We start from the raw sequence: 22,253 nt of genomic DNA, 5'->3' as shown, positions 1-22,253 counted from the left end.
GTACAGAAACCCAGCCTAAAACCCCAAACAGCAAGCAATGCAGGTGTAGAAGCACGGTGGCTAGGAAAAAATGTAATTTAATTCCGCTGTTTGCACTGAAACTGTCTGCCTGAGGAAGAAGCCCACTGTGGGAAGCCCACTCAGTACCATTGACTCAAATGTAAATGTCACTAGAAAGGCCAAAACCAAGAGAGGAACCAGGCTATAAGGGGTGGCCAGTCCTCTTCTGGCTGTGCCGGGTGGAGATTATAACAGAACATGGCCAAGATGTTCAAATGTTCATAAATGACCAGCATGGTCGAATAATAATAAGGCAGAACAGTTGAAACTGGAGCAGCAGCACGGTCAGGTGGACTGGGGACAGCAAGGAGTCATCATGTCAGGTAGTCCTGGGGCATGGTCCTAGGGCTCAGGTCAGTTGAAACTGGAGCAGCAGCACGGCCAGGTGGACTGGGGACAGCAAGGAGTCATCATGTCAGGTAGTCCTGGGGCATGGTCCTAGGGCTCAGGTCCTCCGAGAGAGAGAAAGAAAGAGAGGAGAGAATTAGAGAATTAGAGAACGCACACTTAGATTCACACAGGACACCGAATAGGACAGGATAAGTACTCCAGATATAACAAACTGACCCTAGCCCCCCGACACAAACTACTGCAGCATAAATACTGGAGGCTGAGACAGGAGGGGTCAGGAGACACTGTGGCCCCATCCGAGGACACCCCCGGACAGGGCCAAACAGGAAGGATATAACCCCACCCACTTTGCCAAAGCACAGCCCCCACACCACTAGAGGGATATCTTCAACCACCAACTTACCATCCTGAGACAAGGCTGAGTATAGCCCACAAAGACTTCCGCCACGGCACAACCCAAGGGGGGGGGGGGGGGGGGGGGGGCAGTGACTCAGCCCCTGTAATAGGGTTAGAGGCAGAGAATCCCAGTGGAAAGAGGGGAACCGGCCAGGCAGAGACAGCAAGGGCGGTTCTTTGCTCCAGATCCTTTCCGTTCACCTTCCCACTCCTGGGCCAGACTACACTCAATCATATGACCCACTGAAGAGATGAGTCTTCAGTAAAGACTTAAAGGTTGAGACCGAGTTTGCGTCTCTGACATGGGTAGGCAGACCGTTCCATAAAAATGGAGCTCTATAGGAGAAAGCCCTGCCTCCAGCTGTTTGCTTAGAAATTCTAGTGACAATTAGGAGGCCTGCGTCTTGTGACCACAGCGTACGTGTAGGTATGTACGACAGGACCAAATCAGAGAGAGAGGTAGGAGCAAGCCCATGTAATGCTTTGTAGGTTAGCAGTAAAACCTTGAAATCAGCCCTTGCTTTGACAGGAAGCCAGTGTAGAGAGGCTAGCACTGGAGTAATATGATCAATTGTTTTGGTTCTAGTCAGGATTCAAGCAGCCGTATTTAGCACTAACTGAAGTTTATTTAGTGCTTTATCCGGGTAGCCGGAAAGTAGAGCATTGCAGTAGTCTAACCTAGAAGTGACAAAAGCATGGATTCATTTTTCTGCATCATTTTTGGACCGAAAGTTTCTGATTTTTACAATGTTACAGATGGAAAAAAGCTGTCCTTGAAATGGTCTTGATATGTTCTTCAAAAGAGAGATCAGGGTCCAGAGTAACGCCGAGGTCCTTCACAGTTTTATTTGAGACGACTGTACAACCATTAAGATTAATTGTCAGATTCAACAGAAGATCTCTTTGTTTCTCGGGACCTAGAATTTTTGAAAACCTGGGCATTATGTAAAAGGCAAATCCCTCCCACGATGAATAGAAGAGTCAACTTCCTCACGCTGAACATAGATTGTCAGACGGACTGGACTCTCTGAACAGAATCTTTCCACATCACAACTCAGTCGGTGCTCTGTCGTCTGAAACAACATCATGCTTTTCCTATTACTTTGTGTTGGATGTGTTGCTTTGTCTGCAGGGCAATCCTTTGGTAAGTTATCAATTTAACATGTTTTTAATGTTCATGATTTGAAAAGAAAATGATGTCAGAGGTTTAGTCCAGAAAACAATGACGGTTGAAGCATAACCAAACCCAGATATCAGTGAAGATATGTATCTTCCAGTCATTAGTAGTGAGCATGAGTAAGTCAACAACAACAAAAAATGATATGTGGAAAAGAATGGAACGTTTCAATTGAAAAAATCAGATGATTAAATGTGGATCAAATGCTGATATTTAATATATAGTAGGAAGTTGAGAAGTGTGATGACTACTGTGAAAACTACTTTATTTTGTATTTTTGTATTGCTTGTTGTGATCATAAAATATATATACTAGAATGGGTACTAGTCTGTTTGGGCTATCATTCCACTCCTTATAATGTCATGTTTTGTATATGACACAGAGTACAGGGAGTGGAATGTTTAGCCTAAAACAGGTTTGGATTTCAGGCTAATGACAGATACTGCTTCATGTCAATATTTACCCCATCAGCTTCAACACCTACAATGGGACCATGGGCTACCACGACACAGGTGACAACACCTCCAACTCTTACTACCCCTTATGTGGACCCACCTTTTGGTACTAAACCCCTGGAAAGTGGTGGGTATTTAAGCATAAAATAATTACATTGAATTATGATACTCGGCTAATTGTCTTTTATTTACTGAAATAATTTGAATATTCTTGCCCAAATATAGGATTTGCAATTCTTCAGGTCGCTGTCCAATCTTATCAGGAGCTAAATGAGACTACAGCTGATCCAGTCTTGAGTCAGGTAATATTTAGACCACAGTTGAGCCAGTCTGGAGTCAGCTGACATTTAGACCACAGTTGATCCAGTCTTGAGTAAGGTATAACAAAAAATTCAATGTTTATACCCCGGGTAGCATATTTTATATAAAGTTCCAATGCATATGATTGATCTATTTATTATACAATGATTTATATTGGAAAATAAGATCTAGATTAGATGAGCTTGAGTCGAACTAAATAGTGATCTATTTTCTCTACTAGATCTACGACATCGTTCGGGCGAAGCGACCTGATCTGAAATTTCGACTGACCGTATAAACTGTCCAGAAAGTTTGATGGATTATGATCCAAGGCATAGCAGATTGAAGTTCTAGTGGTACATCATGTTCTGCAGATGTGAACTATTGTACTGTATTTTCAATGATTTTATGCTGTTTATCAGTCATTATATTCATGTTAATAATATATTTGAATGTATAATTTCATTGACTTACTGACTTGCTGCACGTTCCAATCACCATCTGGGGGAGGAGCTGTAATTCAAGAGTTATGTCACAACTTTTCCCACTTTCATAGAATCTTGTCATCTGCGTCCAGTGTTTTCTGATGGATTTGATGTTGGACTGAATAGTCCTAACTACTGTAATCTTTTCTTTGGCTATAAACATGTTACAAATGCTGCAACTGTTCTCACACTCATGTTAATTCAACGGATCTTTTTTTAAATTTCAAACATAAGGTGACTTCCCTGAAAAGAACAGTCCAACCCAACCCCCAAAAAATGTATATATAATTTTTTTCATTCATAAAAAAAATCATGACAATGTGTACAAACTAAGCTAAACCTTTAACTACTAGCCACATTTTTTATGCAAGCAAGGGGTTTCCCTCCAAAGCTAAATCAATTGGTGTATTAATTTACAACAGAAACATGAAAATTGTTAAGCGTTTTTAATTGAGTGTTCACAAATATCAACGTAAAAAATGTACCATGTACATTTTAGAACGACGTTTGAAACCAAGTCACGTAGGCCTGTTATTATGAACATACAGAACCAGAGGCTCCAGAGAGTGTAGCCTACATTTATTTTATTTTACCTGAGTAGCCAGCAGCATACCATCCTGCATCCCACTGACCAGGACCAACCCTGCTTAGCTTCAGAAGCAAGCCAGCAGTGGTATGCAGGGTGGTATGCTGCTGGCAAATGGATATGTATGCAACAACAGTTTAACATTCTCCTTCTGCTACCATTTCTATCAAGCCGTCTACGCAGACAGTTTGACGCATACGTTCGATAAATCCAAGGTATACACCAAGCCGAACGCACTGCAACTGCCTCTGAAACGCAATGCTGCAAGGCAAACGCAGCGTTTCGTTGGAAATGAATGTAATTCTGGTGTACCAAAATGCAAAAACACTGTCGGTGTGATCGAAGCATTTAGTCGCATGTCCGGGACACGCATGTCCGGGACACGCATGGTATACATCCTTCAACGAAATGTTTACTTTTAGTAGGGATATACTCTTACCTACAATCCGGTCTTTGAGGCTGCAATAGTTGGCTATCCAAGACTCTGAGATGGCATCACCCGGGTAAAGAACAGAAGTGTCACCTGAGAACATGCAGGAGGCCACAGTGTGTGGAAGGGAAGAATAATTGATGGATTGCTTTGCGATGGAGACAAAATGACCTAAATCCTCACAATATGTCACTTTGACCAAATGTGCTCCTGGCTGAATAATTTTGCACGCCCAATTTTTCAGTTTTTGATTTGTTAAAAAAGTTTGAAATATCCAATAAATGTCATTCCACTTCATGATTGTGTCCCACTTGTTGTTGATTCTTCACAAAAAAATACAGTTTTTTATCTTTATGTTTGAAGCCTGAAATGTGGCAAAAGGTCGCAAAGTTCAAGGGGGCCGAATACTTTCGCAAGGCACTGTATGTGCTTGGTGTTCAGGGAATGTGTTTGGTGTTCAGGTCATGTGTATGTGTTTGGTGTTCAGAGAATGTGTATCAGTGGCGGTCAGTGCCATTGTAGATGAGGGAGGACATGGACAGATAGTGACATTCAATACCGCCTTGTACACTAGTGCCTGCATCAACTGATATAGGGTGTAATCATTAGTCCAACAGTTGCAAACAAGTGTCGGGCTGTGGCGGTCACGAAATTTCGTCAGCCTGTGATTGTCAAACAAATAACTGTTGGTTTTACGGTAATTAACATAAACACATTTAGCATCTCCTGGCTTCCACACAAGCCATTTTAAAAAGTCTAATAAATCCATGTAATATAGCCTAAACCTTCACAATAAATCCATTATTTATTTTAGACATGTCTAAAGAAGCATGATTTGAAGAAAATGTAGTAAATTTCAGAAGAAAAGAATAATACTCTGAGTTATCCTTAAGTTAGGTCCTGATCTGACTATGCCAAATGGCTGTGGGCTACACTAGTTCATTTAGCAGACAATATTTGCTTATAATTCAGTAACATTATTTTATAGTATGAAGAATGCAATTGAAAAAAGCTGAATAAAACAAACATTTTCTTCAAACAATTTGAGGGAGTGTGCACATTGTGTTGAGCAGTTAACAAAGAAATAGGTATGCTTAATTTAGAGTTATTAATGTAACTTTAGTTGTTCAACAAACATTGGGCTATGTGTTTGATTTTGAATACATTGTAAGGCTGCAGGAAGAGACACATTTTTTATTTTTCTTAACCTTTATTTAACTAGGCAAGTCACAAATTCATATTTTCAATGACGGCCCAGTGGGTTAACTGCCTGTTCAGGGGCAGAATGAAAGATTTGTACCTTGTCAGCAATTTGACAAGCACTTGATAATACCTCGAATTTCACGGTGGCATCCCCTTTGTGGCCGTAATGCACCCTAAAATAATCCATGCCTTTTGCAGTCCGGAGTGCTGCTTTGTGCCCTTCTCCCTGAGTGTGCTGGGCAATCCGAAGCATCTCCCTCTCACACTTGGGTCTTTCTCACAGGCTACAAGTGAAGACAAACATCGGGGACCCAACTCTGGTGTCCTTATCCAATTCCGAGGTGCATATTGAAGATATTGGAAGAACTATCCACATTTACTTTTCGTCAACTAACAAGATGACAAGGCATAACGAACAGCAAACTCACTAGCCTATGTCAATCTACTATCCCCCATAGTACAAAAGTTGACCTATCTGTGCAATAAATACATATTCCAAACATTGTCTGGGACAGTTGTAGGATGCGATAGGTCCCAAAATAATACAACGACTATCATCCACCCAAAAATGTTTAAGCTATGTGGCTGACCAACATATCAGAACATTTAGCTTAAAATGTTGATAAACTATTTGGCTATTTCTTCACATTTTAAGCACAGCAATGCACGCATGGTAGTATGCTATAAGCACAAATGTTATATTAGCAGGAAAACACCATTATCAAAAGTGACCGCAAATGCAATTATGCACTTTTATTATAAAAGGTGCATTTTTATGGTGAAAATGAACTTCCCCAAACTTGAAACTCACGTGTTGCTTATATTTGCCTGTTCGGCTCCACACCCCTTGTAAAGCGGATTAATGTGCTTCATTTTAAGACGTTATTCGGCCACTTTAGTTGTGATTACAAACCTTAATAAAACATATAGGCCTATGGGCTAGGCTACATGAGGTGTGTGACTATGATTTAAAAAAAAGTCACAAAAAAAAGTATTTGTTTCTTATGCTGGGCATCATTCACAAGTAATAATATATAATTCACAAGTCGTAGGATAATATTGTCACCCATCAGACTATTCTTGATTTAATCTGGTCTTTACATATACTACATAATATATGTGTGTAATTTGTTTCGATTTAGAATGGACGCTTTTTAGAATGGACGCTTTTTCCCGAGGTTTATTTTCATGCCAGCCAGATAGTCTATACTCCTGTTGCAAAGTTGAGAAATAAATATAGTGGTCCCTAGCATATAGAAAGTTGATGGAATCCTCCTCTTTTTATTAGCAGCCATCACTCTGTTTTCTCACGCAATTACATAGCCTATAGAAATGTTGCGCAACATGAGCTCTCATGAAGTGTTTGATTAGATTTTAAAATACATTTGCATTGCTGTCAGAGTGATTAGAGGGACAATAGAGTAATGAGTACCAGGCAGTTAGCAAGTTTGGTAAGCTACTATTGACCAGCTTCAGAGCTTGGAAAAACCTAATTATCGTGACTAAACGGTCATCTGGAATTTGACTGCCGTCATGACTCGTGACGCAGGTGTGGTGGTAATATGGTCACCCCAACAGCCCTAAACGAGAGTTTCTATTGGAGAAATTCAGGTATGTTTATCCCCGTTTTGTTCCATTTGCTTCCAATTTAAGAAACGTTTTTCAACAGAATCGGCAGAATGGATACAACCCTGATCATGCATAGGTAGAGCTGCCGCTTTCAAGGAGTGAGATTCTAACCCGGAAGCTTATAAGAAATTGCTATGCCCTCTGACAAACCATCAAACAGGCAAAGCATCAATAGAGGACTAAGTTTGAATCGTACTACACCGGCTCCGACGCGCGTCGGATGTGGCAGGTCTTGCAAACCATTACAGACTACAAAGTGAAGCACAGCCGAGAGCTGCCCAGTCACACAAGCCTACCAGACAAGCTAAACTACCTCTATGCTCGCTTTGAGGCAAATAACACTGAAGCATGCATGAGAGCACCAGCTGTTCCGGACAACTGTATGATTACGATCTCCGCAGCTGATGTGAGTAAGACCTTTAAACAGGTCAACATTCACAAGGCCGCAGGGCCAGACGGATTACCAGGATGTGTACTGCGAGCATGCGCTGACCAACTGGCAAGATTCTTCACTGACATTTTCAACCTCTCCCTGTCCGAGTCTGTAATACCAACATGTTTTAAGCAGACCACCATAGTCCCTGTGCCCAAGAACACTAAGGTAACCTGCCTAAATGACTACCGACCCATAGCACACACATCTGTAGCCATGAAGTGCTTTGAAAGGCTGAGCATGGCTCACATCTACACCATTATCCTAGAAACCCTCGACCCACTCCAATTTGCATACCGCCCTTTCCCACCTGGACAAAAGGAACACCTATGTGAGAATGCTATTCATTGACTACAGCTCAGCGTTCAACACCATAGTGCCCTCAAACTCATCACCAAGCTAAGTACCCTGGGACTAAACCATTCCCTCTGCAACTGGATCCTGGACTTCCTGACAGGCCACCCCCAGGTGGTAAGGGTAGGTAACAACACATCCGCCACACTGATCCGGGGTGCACTCAGGGGTGCATGCTCAGTCCCCTCCTGTACGAGACAGCCTATAGGTAGAAGGTCAGAGACCTTGCCGTGTGGCACCAGGAAAACAACCTCTCACTCAACGTGAGTAATACAAAGGAGATGATTGTGCACTACAGGAAAAGGAGGACCGAGCATGCTCCCATTCTTATCGACGGGGCTGTAGTGGAGCAGGTTGAGAGCTTCATGTTCCTTGGTGTCCACATCACCAACAATCTAACATGGTCCAAGCATACCAAGACAGTCGTGAAGAGGGCACGACAAAACCTATTCCCCCTCAGGAGACTGAAAAGATTTGGCATGGGTCCACAAATCCTCAAAAGGTTCTACAGCTGCACCATCGAGAGCATCCTGACTGGTTGCATCACTGCCTGGTAGGGCAACTGCTCAGCCTCCGACAGCAAGGTACTACAGAGGGTAGTGCGAATGGCCCAGTACATCACTGGGGCCAAGCTTCCTGCCATCCAGGACCTCTATATCAGGCGGTGTCAGAGGAAGGCCCTAAAAATTGTCAAAGACTCCAGCCACCCTAGTCATAGATCAAATCAAATTCATTTATATAGCCCTTCGTACATCAGCTGATATCTCAAAGTGCTGTACAGAAACCCAGCCTAAAACCCCAAACAGCAAGCAATGCAGGTGTAGAAGCACGGTGGCTAGGAAAAAATGTAATTTAATTCCGCTGTTTGCACTGAAACTGTCTGCCTGAGGAAGAAGCCCACTGTGGGAAGCCCACTCAGTACCATTGACTCAAATGTAAATGTCACTAGAAAGGCCAAAACCAAGAGAGGAACCAGGCTATAAGGGGTGGCCAGTCCTCTTCTGGCTGTGCCGGGTGGAGATTATAACAGAACATGGCCAAGATGTTCAAATGTTCATAAATGACCAGCATGGTCGAATAATAATAAGGCAGAACAGTTGAAACTGGAGCAGCAGCACGGTCAGGTGGACTGGGGACAGCAAGGAGTCATCATGTCAGGTAGTCCTGGGGCATGGTCCTAGGGCTCAGGTCAGTTGAAACTGGAGCAGCAGCACGGCCAGGTGGACTGGGGACAGCAAGGAGTCATCATGTCAGGTAGTCCTGGGGCATGGTCCTAGGGCTCAGGTCCTCCGAGAGAGAGAAAGAAAGAGAGGAGAGAATTAGAGAATTAGAGAACGCACACTTAGATTCACACAGGACACCGAATAGGACAGGATAAGTACTCCAGATATAACAAACTGACCCTAGCCCCCCGACACAAACTACTGCAGCATAAATACTGGAGGCTGAGACAGGAGGGGTCAGGAGACACTGTGGCCCCATCCGAGGACACCCCCGGACAGGGCCAAACAGGAAGGATATAACCCCACCCACTTTGCCAAAGCACAGCCCCCACACCACTAGAGGGATATCTTCAACCACCAACTTACCATCCTGAGACAAGGCTGAGTATAGCCCACAAAGACTTCCGCCACGGCACAACCCAAGGGGGGGGGGGGGGGGGGGCAGTGACTCAGCCCCTGTAATAGGGTTAGAGGCAGAGAATCCCAGTGGAAAGAGGGGAACCGGCCAGGCAGAGACAGCAAGGGCGGTTCTTTGCTCCAGAGCCTTTCCGTTCACCTTCCCACTCCTGGGCCAGACTACACTCAATCATATGACCCACTGAAGAGATGAGTCTTCAGTAAAGACTTAAAGGTTGAGACCGAGTTTGCGTCTCTGACATGGGTAGGCAGACCGTTCCATAAAAATGGAGCTCTATAGGAGAAAGCCCTGCCTCCAGCTGTTTGCTTAGAAATTCTAGTGACAATTAGGAGGCCTGCGTCTTGTGACCACAGCGTACGTGTAGGTATGTACGACAGGACCAAATCAGAGAGAGAGGTAGGAGCAAGCCCATGTAATGCTTTGTAGGTTAGCAGTAAAACCTTGAAATCAGCCCTTGCTTTGACAGGAAGCCAGTGTAGAGAGGCTAGCACTGGAGTAATATGATCAATTGTTTTGGTTCTAGTCAGGATTCAAGCAGCCGTATTTAGCACTAACTGAAGTTTATTTAGTGCTTTATCCGGGTAGCCGGAAAGTAGAGCATTGCAGTAGTCTAACCTAGAAGTGACAAAAGCATGGATTCATTTTTCTGCATCATTTTTGGACCGAAAGTTTCTGATTTTTACAATGTTACAGATGGAAAAAAGCTGTCCTTGAAATGGTCTTGATATGTTCTTCAAAAGAGAGATCAGGGTCCAGAGTAACGCCGAGGTCCTTCACAGTTTTATTTGAGACGACTGTACAACCATTAAGATTAATTGTCAGATTCAACAGAAGATCTCTTTGTTTCTCGGGACCTAGAACAAGCATCTCTGTTTTGTCCGAGTTTAAAAGTCGAAAGTTTGCAGCCATCCACTTATGTCTGAAACACATGCTTCTAGCAAGGGCAATTTTGGGGCTTCACCATGTTTCATTGAAATGTACAGCTGTGTGTCATCCGCATAGCAGTGAAAGTTAACATTATGTTTTCGAATAACATCCCCAAGAGGTAAATTATATAGTGAAAACAATAGTGGTCCTAAAACAGAACCTTGAGGAACACCGAAATGTACAGTTGATTTGTCAGAGGACAAACCATTCACAGAGACAAACTGATATCTTTCCGACAGATAAGATCTAAACCAGGCCAGAACTTGTCCGTGTAGACCAATTTGGGTTTCCAATCTCCAAAAGAATGTGGCGATCGATGGTATCAAAAGCAGCACTAAGGTCTAGGAGCACGAGGACAGATGCAGAGCCTCGGTCCGATGCCATTAAAATGTCATTTACCACCTTCACAAGTGCCGTCTCAATGCTATGATGGGGTCTAAAACCAGACTGAAGCATTTCGTATACATTGTTTGTCTTCAGGAAGGCAGTGAGTTGCTGCGCAACAGCCTTTTCTAAAAATTTTGAGAGGAATGGAAGATTTGATATAGGCCGATAGTTTTTTATATTTTCTGGGTCAAGGTTTGGCTTTTTCAAGAGAGGCTTTATTACTGCCACTGTTAGTGAGTTTGGTACACATCCGGTGGATAGAGCCATTTATTATGTTCAACATAGGAGGGCCAAGCACAGGAAGCAGCTCTTTCAGTAGTTTAGTTGGAATAGGGTCCAGTATGCAGCTTGAAGGTTTAGAGGCCATGATTATTTTCATCATTGCGTCAAGAGATATAGTACTAAAACACTTGAGCGTCTCTCTTGATCCTAGGTCCTGGCAGAGTTGTGCAGACTCAGGACAACTGAGCTTTGAAGGAATACGCAGATTTAAAGAGGAGTCCGTAATTTGCTTTCTAATAATCATAATCTTTTCCTCAAAGAAGTTCATGAATTTATCACTGCTAAAGTGAAAGTCATCCTCTCTTGGGGAATGCTGCTTTTTAGTTAGCTTTGCGACAGTATCAAAAAGGAATTTCGGATTGTTCTTATTTTCCTCAATTAAGTTAGACAAATAGGATGATCGAGCAGCAGTAAGGGCTCTTCGGTACTGCACATTACTGTCTTTCCAAGCTAGTCGGAAGACTTCCAGTTTGGTGTGGCGCCATTTCCGTTCCAATTTTCTGGAAGCTTGCTTCAGAGCTCTGGTATTTTCTGTGTACCAGGGAGCTAGTTTCTTATGAGAAATGTTTTTAGTTTTTAGGGGTGCAACTGCATCTAGGGTATTGCGCAAGGTTAAATTGAGTTCCTCAGTTAGGTGGTCAACTGATTTTTGTCCTCTTGCGTCCTTGGGTAGACAGAGGGAATCTGGAAGGACATCAAGGAATCTTTGTGTTGTCTGTGAATTTATAGCATGACTTTTGATGTTCCTTGGTTGGGGTCTGAGCAGATTATTTGTTGCAATTGCAAACGTAATAAAATGGTGGTCCGATAGTCCAGGATTATGAGGAAAAACATTAAGATCCACAACATTTATTCCATGGGACAAAACTAGGTCCAGCGTATGACTGTGACAGTGAGTGGGTCCAGAGACATGTTGGACAAAACCCACTGAGTCGATGATGGCTCCGAAAGCCTTTTGGAGTGGGTCTGTGGACTTTTCCATGTGAATATTAAAGTCACCAAAGATTAGAATATTATCTGCTATGACTACAAGGTCCGATAGGAATTCAGGGAATTTTCTAGCTAAGTAAGTGAAACTGAAAGGGAAAAAAATACACTATTTCTCTCTTGCTTCTCCTTCATTTTGGAAGAAATTGATTTGTTGAAAACTGTTCAACTACTGTCTTTCTCTCTCTTTGAGTCAACTACTCACCATATTTGATGCCCTGCAGTGCTAGCTAGCTGTAATTTAGGCTTTCAGTAAGTACTAGATTAATTATCTGATCATTTGATTGGGTGGAGTCAGTTCATGCTGCAAGAGCTCTGATAGGTTGGAGGGCGTCCTCCGGAAGTTGTCATAATTACTGTGTAAGTCTATGGAAGGGGGTGAGAACCATGAGCCTCCTAGGTTTTGTACTGAAGTCAATGTACCCAGAGGATGGAAGCTAGCTACCCTACAGAGTGTTGTTGATGCTACCGTAGACCTTATTTGGAAAATAGTGTGTTTTAATCAATTCTTTGGTGACGTGATTATATTTAGTATAGTTTTTTCTAAAAAGGATAACTTTTTTAATGTTTTACAATTTTATTTTTATGAAATTCACTGAGGAGTGTCCACTGATGTGTATGTGTTTGTTTTTCAGGCCATGTGTATGTGTTTGGTGTTCAAGGTGTTACCGTTAGGATTTTTAAACAAGACCGCAAGAGACAAATGTCCATTTCACAATGGACAAAGAGGTACTATTCTGTATGTAGTCTCTCTCGACAGACGAGTTGCCTCCCACAATGTAACCAATGTTCCAGCAAACACTAGGTCTGGAATTTCCGAGACTATGGGGAATGTAGTGTTAGTGGGAAAAATGTACTCTTCCGTATGGGGAATGTAGAATACCTAGTCAGTTGTACAACTAAAATGTGCATTCCACATTTAACCCAACCCCTCTGAATCGGAATAGCCTTCATTTTTCAGAACAAGAATAGACTGACGAGTTTCAGAAGAAAGGTCTTTGTTTCTGGCCATTTTTAACCTGTAATCAAATCCACAAATGCAAATGCTACAGACACTCAACTAGGCTAAAGAAGGCCAGTTTTATTGTTTTTTAATCAGCACAACAGTTTTCAGCGGTGCTAACATTATTGTAAAAGGGTTTTCTAATGATCAATTAGCCTTTTAAAAGGATAAACTTGGATTAGTTAACACAACGTGTCATTGGAACACTGGAGTGATGGTTGCTGATAATGGGCCTCTGTACACCTATGTAGATATTCCATACAAAAATCAACAGTTTCCAGCTACAAAAGTAATTTACAACATTAACAATGTCTACACTGTATTTTTGATCAATTTGATGTTATTTTTCTGTACAAAAAATTAGATTTTCTTTCAAAAACAAGGACATTTCTAAGTGACTCCAAACTTTTGAACGGTAGTGTATACAAAAACGTATTCATATCATTTCTTTGCTCAAGTCATAATAAATAAAATAAAAAATCCATCAAAGTCTGTCTGTTTAAGATAGAGATATCTGTTTTTTGATCGGGCTGCGTCTCAATCATGACCGTATCTATATGAGAACATTAAGGATCTCTGTAATTTTTCCTAATTTGAAAAAAAGTAGATTCATAAAAATGTATACAAAGAAAATCAATTACGGGTCAGTATCTAAATATTGCTCCAGGCGTTGATCAAACATCAGAACGCTTATATTCTTGGGGTGTGTTCATACATTCGCTCTGGCCGTCTACTCCGATACCAGAGCACTCTTGTCTGAGTGTGCCAGAATGCAGAATAACTGATGAATTTCCGAAAGGACAATCTGACAATGCTCTGAATTTACGAACACCCAGAGTGCACTCTGGCACTCCAGGTTGAATTTACAAACACACCCTGAGTTCTAATCACGCCTGCTCCTTTGCAAACGACTGGAATGATGTACAGTAATTTGTTCATTATGTTCCCCTGCGTCCCCTGGATTTGTTTTTTAGCAGCAAATTCACCACTCTCTCAAACGGCTAACTCTGCCCTCTCACGGCACAGACCGAACAAACTACACCAGCTCGGAGGAGTTCGCTCTCACTTTATTTATATCTAATTGGAATTGAAATACTAGCTATAAAGTTGATAAATAATATAGAGATCGAAGGATTAGACATGTATGGTTTTATGACCAAGATTTCTACCTTTGCAGAAGATGCCACCTTCCATCTCTGTCCTCGAGCGGCCTGCATAAGTGCCCTCACCAAAGATTTAGATGGTTTTTCCAATCGGGATCTTTAAGGAACTCCAACTTTGTATTATGTAATGTACCAAAGATGGGCCAGTAAATGTTCTTGTAATACATACAGTGCATTAGAAAAGTATTCAGACCCCTTCCCTCTTTCTGCATTTTGTTACATTACAGCCTTATTCTAAAATTGATTAAATTAAAACAAATCATCATTCATCCACACACAATACACCATAATATTTTTGTTGTTGTTGCAAATGTAAAAAATAATAATACAGAAATACCTTATTTACATAATTATTCAGACCCTTTTCTATGAGACTCCAAATTGAGCTCAGGTGCATCCTGTTTCCATTGAGGAGTCCACCTATGATAAGTTCAAATGATTGGACGTGATTTGGAAAGGCAGAAACCTGTCTATATAAGGTCCCAAAGTTGACAGTGCATTAACAGAGCAAAAGCCAAGCTATGAGGATTAAGGAATTGTCTAAAGAGCTCAGAGACAGGATTGTGTTGAGGCAGAGATCTGGGGAATGGTACCAAAACATTCCTGCAGCAGCATTGACGGTCCCCAAGAACACAGTGGCCTCCTTCATTCTTAAATGGAAGAATTTTGGAACCACCAAGACTCTTCCTAGAGCTGGTCACCCGGCTAAACTGAGAAAATAAGTAGGGCCTTGGTCAGGGAGGTGACCAATAACCCGATGGACACACAGAACTCCAGAGTTCCTCTGTGGAGATGGGAGATCCTTCAGGAAGGACAACCATCTCTCTAGCACTCCACTAAATCAGGCCTTTATGATTGAGTGGCCAGACAGAAGCCAATCCTCAGTAAAAGGCATATAACAACCTGCTTGGAGTTTGTCAAAGGGACCCTAAAGTCTCTCACACCATGAGAGACAAAATTCTGTAGTTTGATGAAACCAAGATTGAACTCTTTGGCCTAAATACCAAGCATCACATCTAGAGGAAACCTGGCACCATCCCTACGGTGAAGCACGGTGGTGGCAGCATCATGCTGTGGGGATGTTTTTCAGAGGCAGGGATTGGGAGACTAGTCAGGATCGAGGGAAAGATGAACAGAGCAAAGTCCAGAAAGATCCTTGATGAAAACCTTCTCCAGAGTGCTTAGGACCTCAGACTGGGGCATAGGTTCACCTTCCAACAGGACAACGACCCTAAGCAGACAGCCAAGACAGCGCAGGAGTAGCTTCGGGACAAGTCTCTGAATATCCTTGAGTGGCCCAGCCAGAGCCTGGACTTGATCCCGATCAAACATCTCTGGAGAGACCGGAAAATAGCTTGTTTTTAGTTTTTATTTATTTATTTATTTTTTTTAAATGCACATATTTTCCATTTGTCAGCTAACCTTTATATAATTGTATTGTAAATGTGCATAAAAAAGATGCACTTTTTCTAAATTAATTTTTACTCCTGGCAATGTGTTTCTGGATATATCCCAATAAAATAGATGGTTGCTGTCAGAATGATCAATTAGTTGATAATACACTTGTTTTGTTTAAATGCCCAATGTAGTCATAAACGTTTTTATCTGTGTTTTATATATATTTCCACACTACGAGGTTGGAATAAGACTGTTAAAATTATGATAATGCCCTTTTAGAGTAAGAGCTGTTTGAAAAGACCACCTGAAATTTAAGGCTGTTTTGGCCTGCCTGGTGACCAAATTCTTGCTTGAGAAATTGCTCTTTGTTAAGAAACAATTTTTGTTTCTTTTTAAATTTGAATTGAAAACAATCACAGTAATGTGCTTTATTGTTACCCAGAAATTATGTGATATTGAGATTGTAAAAAAACAGCTTCATTGGGCATTTAAAAAATACTGGTTGAGGTTCTGACATAAAATCTTGTGAGACAGAAATATGGAACAACTTCCTCATAGCTGTTAAAATAGGAGGCGGTTTGACAATTTTTCTGAAATCACTTGTGCCTCAAATTAATTTTTGAAAACCTGGGCATTATGTAAAAGGCAAATCCCTCCCACGATGAATAGAAGAGTCAACTTCCTCACGCTGAACATAGATTGTCAGACGGACTGGACTCTGAACAGAATCTTCCCACATCACAACTCAGTCGGTGCTCTGTCGTCTGAAACAACATCATGCTTTTCCTATTACTTTGTGTTGGATGTGTTGCTTTGTCTGCAGGGCAATCCTTTGGTAAGTTATCAATTTAACATGTTTTTAATGTTCATGATTTGAAAAGAAAATGATGTCAGAGGTTTAGTCCAGAAAACAATGACGGTTGAAGCATAACCAAACCCAGATATCAGTGAAGATATGTATCTTCCAGTCATTAGTAGTGAGCATGAGTAAGTCAACAACAACAAAAAATGATATGTGGAAAAGAATGGAACGTTTCAATTGAAAAAATCAGATGATTAAATGTGGACCAAATGCTGATATTTAATATATAGTAGGAAGTAGAGAAGTGTGATGACTACTGTGAAAACTACTTTATTTTGTATTTTTGTATTGCTTGTTGTGATCATAAAATATATATACTAGAATGGGTACTAGTCTGTTTGGGCTATCATTCCACTCCTTATAATGTAATGTTTTGTATATGACACAGAGTACAGGGAGTGGAATGTTTGGCTTAAAACAGGTTTGGATTTCAGGCTAATGACAGATACAGCTTCATGTCAATATTTACCCCATCAGCTTCAACACCTACAATGGGACCATGGGCTACCACGACACAGGTGACAACACCTCCAACTCTTACTACCCCTTATGTGGACCCACCTTTTGGTACTAAACCCCTGGAAAGTGGTGGGTATCTAAGCATAAAATAAATACATTGAATTATGATACTCGGCTAATTGTCTTTTATTTACTGAAATAATTTGAATATTCTTGCCCAAATATAGGATTTGCAATTCTTCAGGTCGCTGTCCAATCTTATCAGGAGCTAAATGAGACTACAGTTGGTTCTTTCTTCAGTCAGGTAACATTTAGACCACAGTTGATCCAGTCTAGAGTCAGCTGACATTTACACAACAGTTTATCCAGTCTAGAGTCAGCTGACATTTAGACCACAGTTGATGTCTGGAGTCAGCTGACATTTAGACCACAGTTGATCCAGTCTAGAGTCAGCTGACATTTAGACCACAGTTGATCCAGTCTAGAGTCAGCTGACATTTACACAACAGTTTATCCAGTCTAGAGTCAGCTGACATTTAGACCACAGTTGATCCAGTCTAGAGTCAGGAAACATTTCCTCATTCAATCATGGTGTTTTTTTATATTATTTAAATGTTTATCTATATCCCAGGTAACATATTTTATATAAAGTTCCAATGCATATGATTGATATATTATACAATTATTTATATTGGAAAATAAGATCTAGATTAGATGAGCTTGAGTTGAACTAAATAGTGATCTATTTTCTCTACTAGATCTACGACATCGTTCGGGCAAAGCGACCTGATCTGAAATTTCGACTGACCGTGAAAACTGTCCAGAAAGTTTGATGGATTATGATCCAAGGCATAGCAGATTGAAGTTCTAGTGGTACATCATGTTCTGCAGATGTGAACTATTGTACTGTATTTTCAATGATTTTATGCTGTTTAATATCAGTCATTATATTCATGTTAATAATATATTTGAATGTATAATTTCATTGACTTATTGACTTGCTGCGCATTCCAATCACCATCTGGGGGAGGAGCTGTAATTCAAGAGTTATGTCACAACTTTTCCCACTTTCATAGAATCTTGTCATCTGCGTCCAGTGTTTTCTGATGGATTTGATGTTGGACTGAATAGTCCTAACTACTGTAATCTTTTCTTTGGCTATAAACATGTTACAAATGCTGCAACTGTTCTCACACTCATGTTAATTCAATGGATCTGACTTCAGTCTTTTTTAAATATCAAACATAAGGTGACTTCCCTGAAAAGAACAGTCCAACCCCCCCCCCAAAAAAATGTATATGTAACTTTTCATTCATATAAAAATAAAACAATTATCACAATGTTAAGCTAAAATTAAGCTAAACCTTGATAACTACTAGCCACATGTTTTGTGTGTAAGCAAAGGGTTTCTCTCCAAAGCTCAACATCAATTGATGTATTAATTTACAACACAAACATAAATATTGTTAAGAGTTTTTAATTGAGTATTCACAAATATCAAAGTAAAAAATATTGAATGTACATTTTAGAACGACGTTTGAAACCAAGTCACGTAGGCCTGTTATTATGAACATACAGAACCAGAGAGGTTCCAGAGAGTGTAGCCTACATTTATTTTATTTTACCTGAGTAGCCAGCAGCATACCATCCTGCATCCCACTGACCAGGACCAACCCTGCTTAGCTGCAGAAGCAAGCCAGCAGCATACCATCCTGCATCCCACTGACCAGGACCAACCCTGCTTAGCTGCAGAAGCAAGCCAGCAGCATACCATCCTGCATCCCACTGCTGGCTTACTTCTGAAGCTAAGCAGGGTTGGCCTTGGATGGGAGACCAGATGCTGCTGGAAGTAGTGTTGGAGGGCCAGTAGGAGGCACCTTTTCCTTTGGTCTAAAATAAATAAATATCCCAATGCCCCAGGGCAGTGATTGAAGACATTAAACAGGTGTCCTGACTCTCTGTGGTCACTAAAGATCCCATGGCACTTTTTGTAAGAGTAGGGGTGTTAACCCTGGTGTCCTGGCTAAATTCCCAATCTGGCCCACATTCCATCACGGTCACCTAATCATCCCCAGTTTACAATTGGCTCGTTCATACCCCTCCTCTCCCCTGTAACTATTCCCCAGGTCGTTGCTGTAAATGAAAATGTGTTCTCAGTCAACATGCCTAGTTATTTATGTAACCAGGTAAGTCAATTAAGAAGAAATTCTTATTTACAATGATGGCCAAACCTGGACGACACTGGGCCAATTGTGCGTCGCCCTATGGGACTCCCAATCGCGGCTGGTTGTGATACAGCCTGGAATCGAACCAGGGTCTGTAGTGACACCTCTAGCAATGAGATGCAGTGCCTTAAACCACTGCACAACTCGGGATCTGTATAACATGAGTGTTCCTTCCCAAATCCTTCTGCTGAAAAGCTTAACTGTACAGTTGGCTGATTCATATGTGAGGCAAATCCAGTTGTTGGTGTAATCCTTGAATTTTACTGAGCCCACTTCCTGCAAAGGTATTAGACAGGCAAGGCTAGAATCAGATTGTGGAGTATGTTTGACATTGGGTGTGTTCGTAAATTCAATCTGGAGTGCCAGAGTGCGCTCTGGGCGTTCGTAAATTCAGAGCGTTTCGCTCTCGGAGCGCACACTGGACGCCCTGGCCGAGGACTAGGGTCGATACGAGCGTTCTGACCTCACAACGACAATCAAGCACCCAAGCTAACTGGCTAATGTTGGCTAGCTACTTCCAGACACGAATGAGAAAACAATCTCACTCTGAACATTTTACTTGCCTTAGCTTAGCTGGTTAGGCTGTTTTCATGTTATCCAGAGCGTTGGTGACTGTGTTTGATGTTTGTGATTTCTGATACTCATCAGTCTATTCTTCTTCTGAGAAATTAAGGCTATCCTATGCGAGAAATTGCCAAGAAACTGAAGATCTCATACAACGTTGTGTACTACTCCCTTCACAGAACAGCACAAACTGTCTATAAGCAGAATAGAAAGAGGAGTGGGAGGCCCCGGTGCACAACTGAGTAAGAGGACAAGTATATTTGTCACGTTGTTCGTAATAATGGTCGGACCAAGGCGCAGCATATGTAGAGTTCCACATATTTATTAAAGAAGAATGTGAAACTTTAGCAAAGACAAACAAATAAAGAATCAACGAACCGTGACTAACAATGCAGTGCTAACAGGCAACTAAACATAAACAATATCGCATATCCCACAGGTGGAAAAAAATGCTACTTAAGTATGATCCCCAATTAGAGACAACGATAACCAGCTGCCTCTGATTGGGAATCATACAAATCACCAACATAGAAAATAAACCTAGAACCTCACATAAAAAATATAAACTAGAACAACCCCCCCAGTCACACCCTGACCTACTCTACCATAGAAAATAAAAGCTTTCTATGGTCAGGACGTGACAATATTAGAGTGTCTAGTTTGAGAAAGACGGCTCCAAGTCCTCAACTGGCAGCTTCGTTAAATAGTACCCGCAAAACACTAGTCTCAACTTCAACAGTGAAGAGGAGACTCTGTGATGCTGGCCTTCTAGGCAGAGTTCCTCTGTCCAGTGTCTGTGTTCTTTTGCCCATCTTAATATTTTATTTTTATTGGCCAGTCTGAGATATGGCTTTTTCTTTGCAACTCTGCCTAGTAGGCCAGCATCCCGGAGTCGCCTCTTCACTGTTGACGTTGAGACTGGTGTTTGTGAGCTGTGAGCTGGTGTGTTTTTCCCTGCGTGGAAATCATTGTTGTTTCTTTTCGACTAAAGTACGTATTTTACTCAGTTATGTGTCCTGCGCCTGACTCCGTCCTAACCGCTGCACACTGACACTTGACAGTAGTGTATCAATTACTTGGCCAGATGGGCTAGTAAATGTTCTTGTAATACATACAGTGCATTAGAAAAGTATTCAGACCCCTTCCCTCTTTCTGCATTGTGTTACATTACAGCCGTATTCTAAAATGTATTAAATTAAAACAAATTATCATTAATCTACACACAATGCCCCATAATTTTTTTTTTTTTTTGCAAATGTAAAAAATAATACAGAAATACCTTATTTACCTAATTATTCAGACCAGGCACATCCTGTTTCCATTGATCATCCTTGAGATGTTTCTAGAACTTGATTGGAGTCCACCTGTGGTCAATTCAATTGATTGGACGTGATTTGGAAAGGCACAAACCTGTCTATATAAGGTCCCACAGTTGACAGTGCATGAACAGAGCAAAAACCAAGCTATGACATCGAAGAAATTGTCTAAATAGCTCCGAGACAGGATTGTGTTGAGGCACAGATCTGGGGAAGGGTACCAAAAAATGCTGCCTCCATTATTCTTAAATGGAAGAAGTTTGGAACCACCAAGACTCTTCCTAGAGTTGGTCACCCGGCTAAACTGAGAAAATGAGGGAGAAGGGCCTTGGTCAGGGAGTTGACCAAGAACCCGATGGTCACTCTGACAGAGCTCCAGAGTTCCTCTGTGGAGATGGGAGAACCTTCCAGAAGGACAACCATCTCTGTAGCACTCCACTAATCAGGCCTTTATGGTCGAGTGGCCAGACAGAAGCCACTCCTCAGTAAAAGGCACATGACAGCCTGCTTGGAGTTTGTCAAATGGAACCTAAAGGACTCTTAAACCATGAGAAACAAGATTCTGTAGTTTGATGAAACCAAGATTGAACGCTTGGACTAAATACGAAGTGTCACGTCTAGAGGGAACCTGGCACCATCCCTATGGTGAAGCATGGTGGTGGCAGCATCATGCTGTGGGAATGTTTTTCACCGGCAGGGACTCTGAGACTAGCCAGGATCGAGGGAAAGATGAACGGAGCAAAGTACAGAGAGATCCTTGATGAAACCCTGCTCCAGAGCACTCAGGAGCTCAGACTGGGGTGAAGGTTCATCCTTCCAACAGGACAATGATCCTAAGCACACAATCAAGACAACACAGGTGTAGTCTCTGAATGTCCTTGAGTGGCCCAGCCAAAGCCCGGAGTTGAACCCGATATAACATCTCTGCAGAGACCTGAAAATAGCTGTGCAGCGACGCTCCCCGTCCAACCTGACAGAGCTTGAGAGAATCTGCAGAGAAAAATGGGAGAAACTCCCCAATACAGGTGTGTCAAGCTTGTAGCGTCATACCCAAGAAGACTCAATGCTTTAATCGCTGCCAAAGGTGCTTCAACAAAGTACTGAGTAAAGGGTCTGAATACTTACGTAAATGTGATACATTTGCTAAAATTTCTAAAAAACTGTTTTTGCTTTGGTATTG

At 41.6% G+C, this 22,253-nt stretch overlaps 2 long non-coding RNA genes across 2 annotated transcripts; both read left to right on the top strand.

Moving 5' to 3' along the window:
- Positions 1–1,376: 1,376 nt before the first annotated feature.
- Positions 1,377–3,403, top strand: LOC149970835 (uncharacterized). The gene is made up of 4 exons (XR_016492767.1): positions 1,377–1,951; positions 2,456–2,566; positions 2,665–2,741; positions 2,981–3,403. It is a non-coding gene; the product is annotated as an uncharacterized LOC149970835 (long non-coding RNA).
- A 12,789-nt stretch (positions 3,404–16,192) lies between these two features.
- LOC110508997 (uncharacterized) lies at positions 16,193–18,154 on the top strand. Its single transcript, XR_002471384.3, has 4 exons — positions 16,193–16,482; positions 16,987–17,097; positions 17,196–17,272; positions 17,727–18,154. It is a non-coding gene; the product is annotated as an uncharacterized LOC110508997 (long non-coding RNA).
- The last annotated feature ends 4,099 nt before the right edge of the window (positions 18,155–22,253 follow it).

This window comes from Oncorhynchus mykiss, chromosome 28 (genome assembly GCF_057628025.1).
Source record: "Oncorhynchus mykiss isolate SJ-2025 chromosome 28, ASM5762802v1, whole genome shotgun sequence".
NCBI lineage: Eukaryota > Metazoa > Chordata > Actinopteri > Salmoniformes > Salmonidae > Oncorhynchus > Oncorhynchus mykiss.
This window is presented reverse-complemented; position numbering and strand designations above follow the sequence as displayed.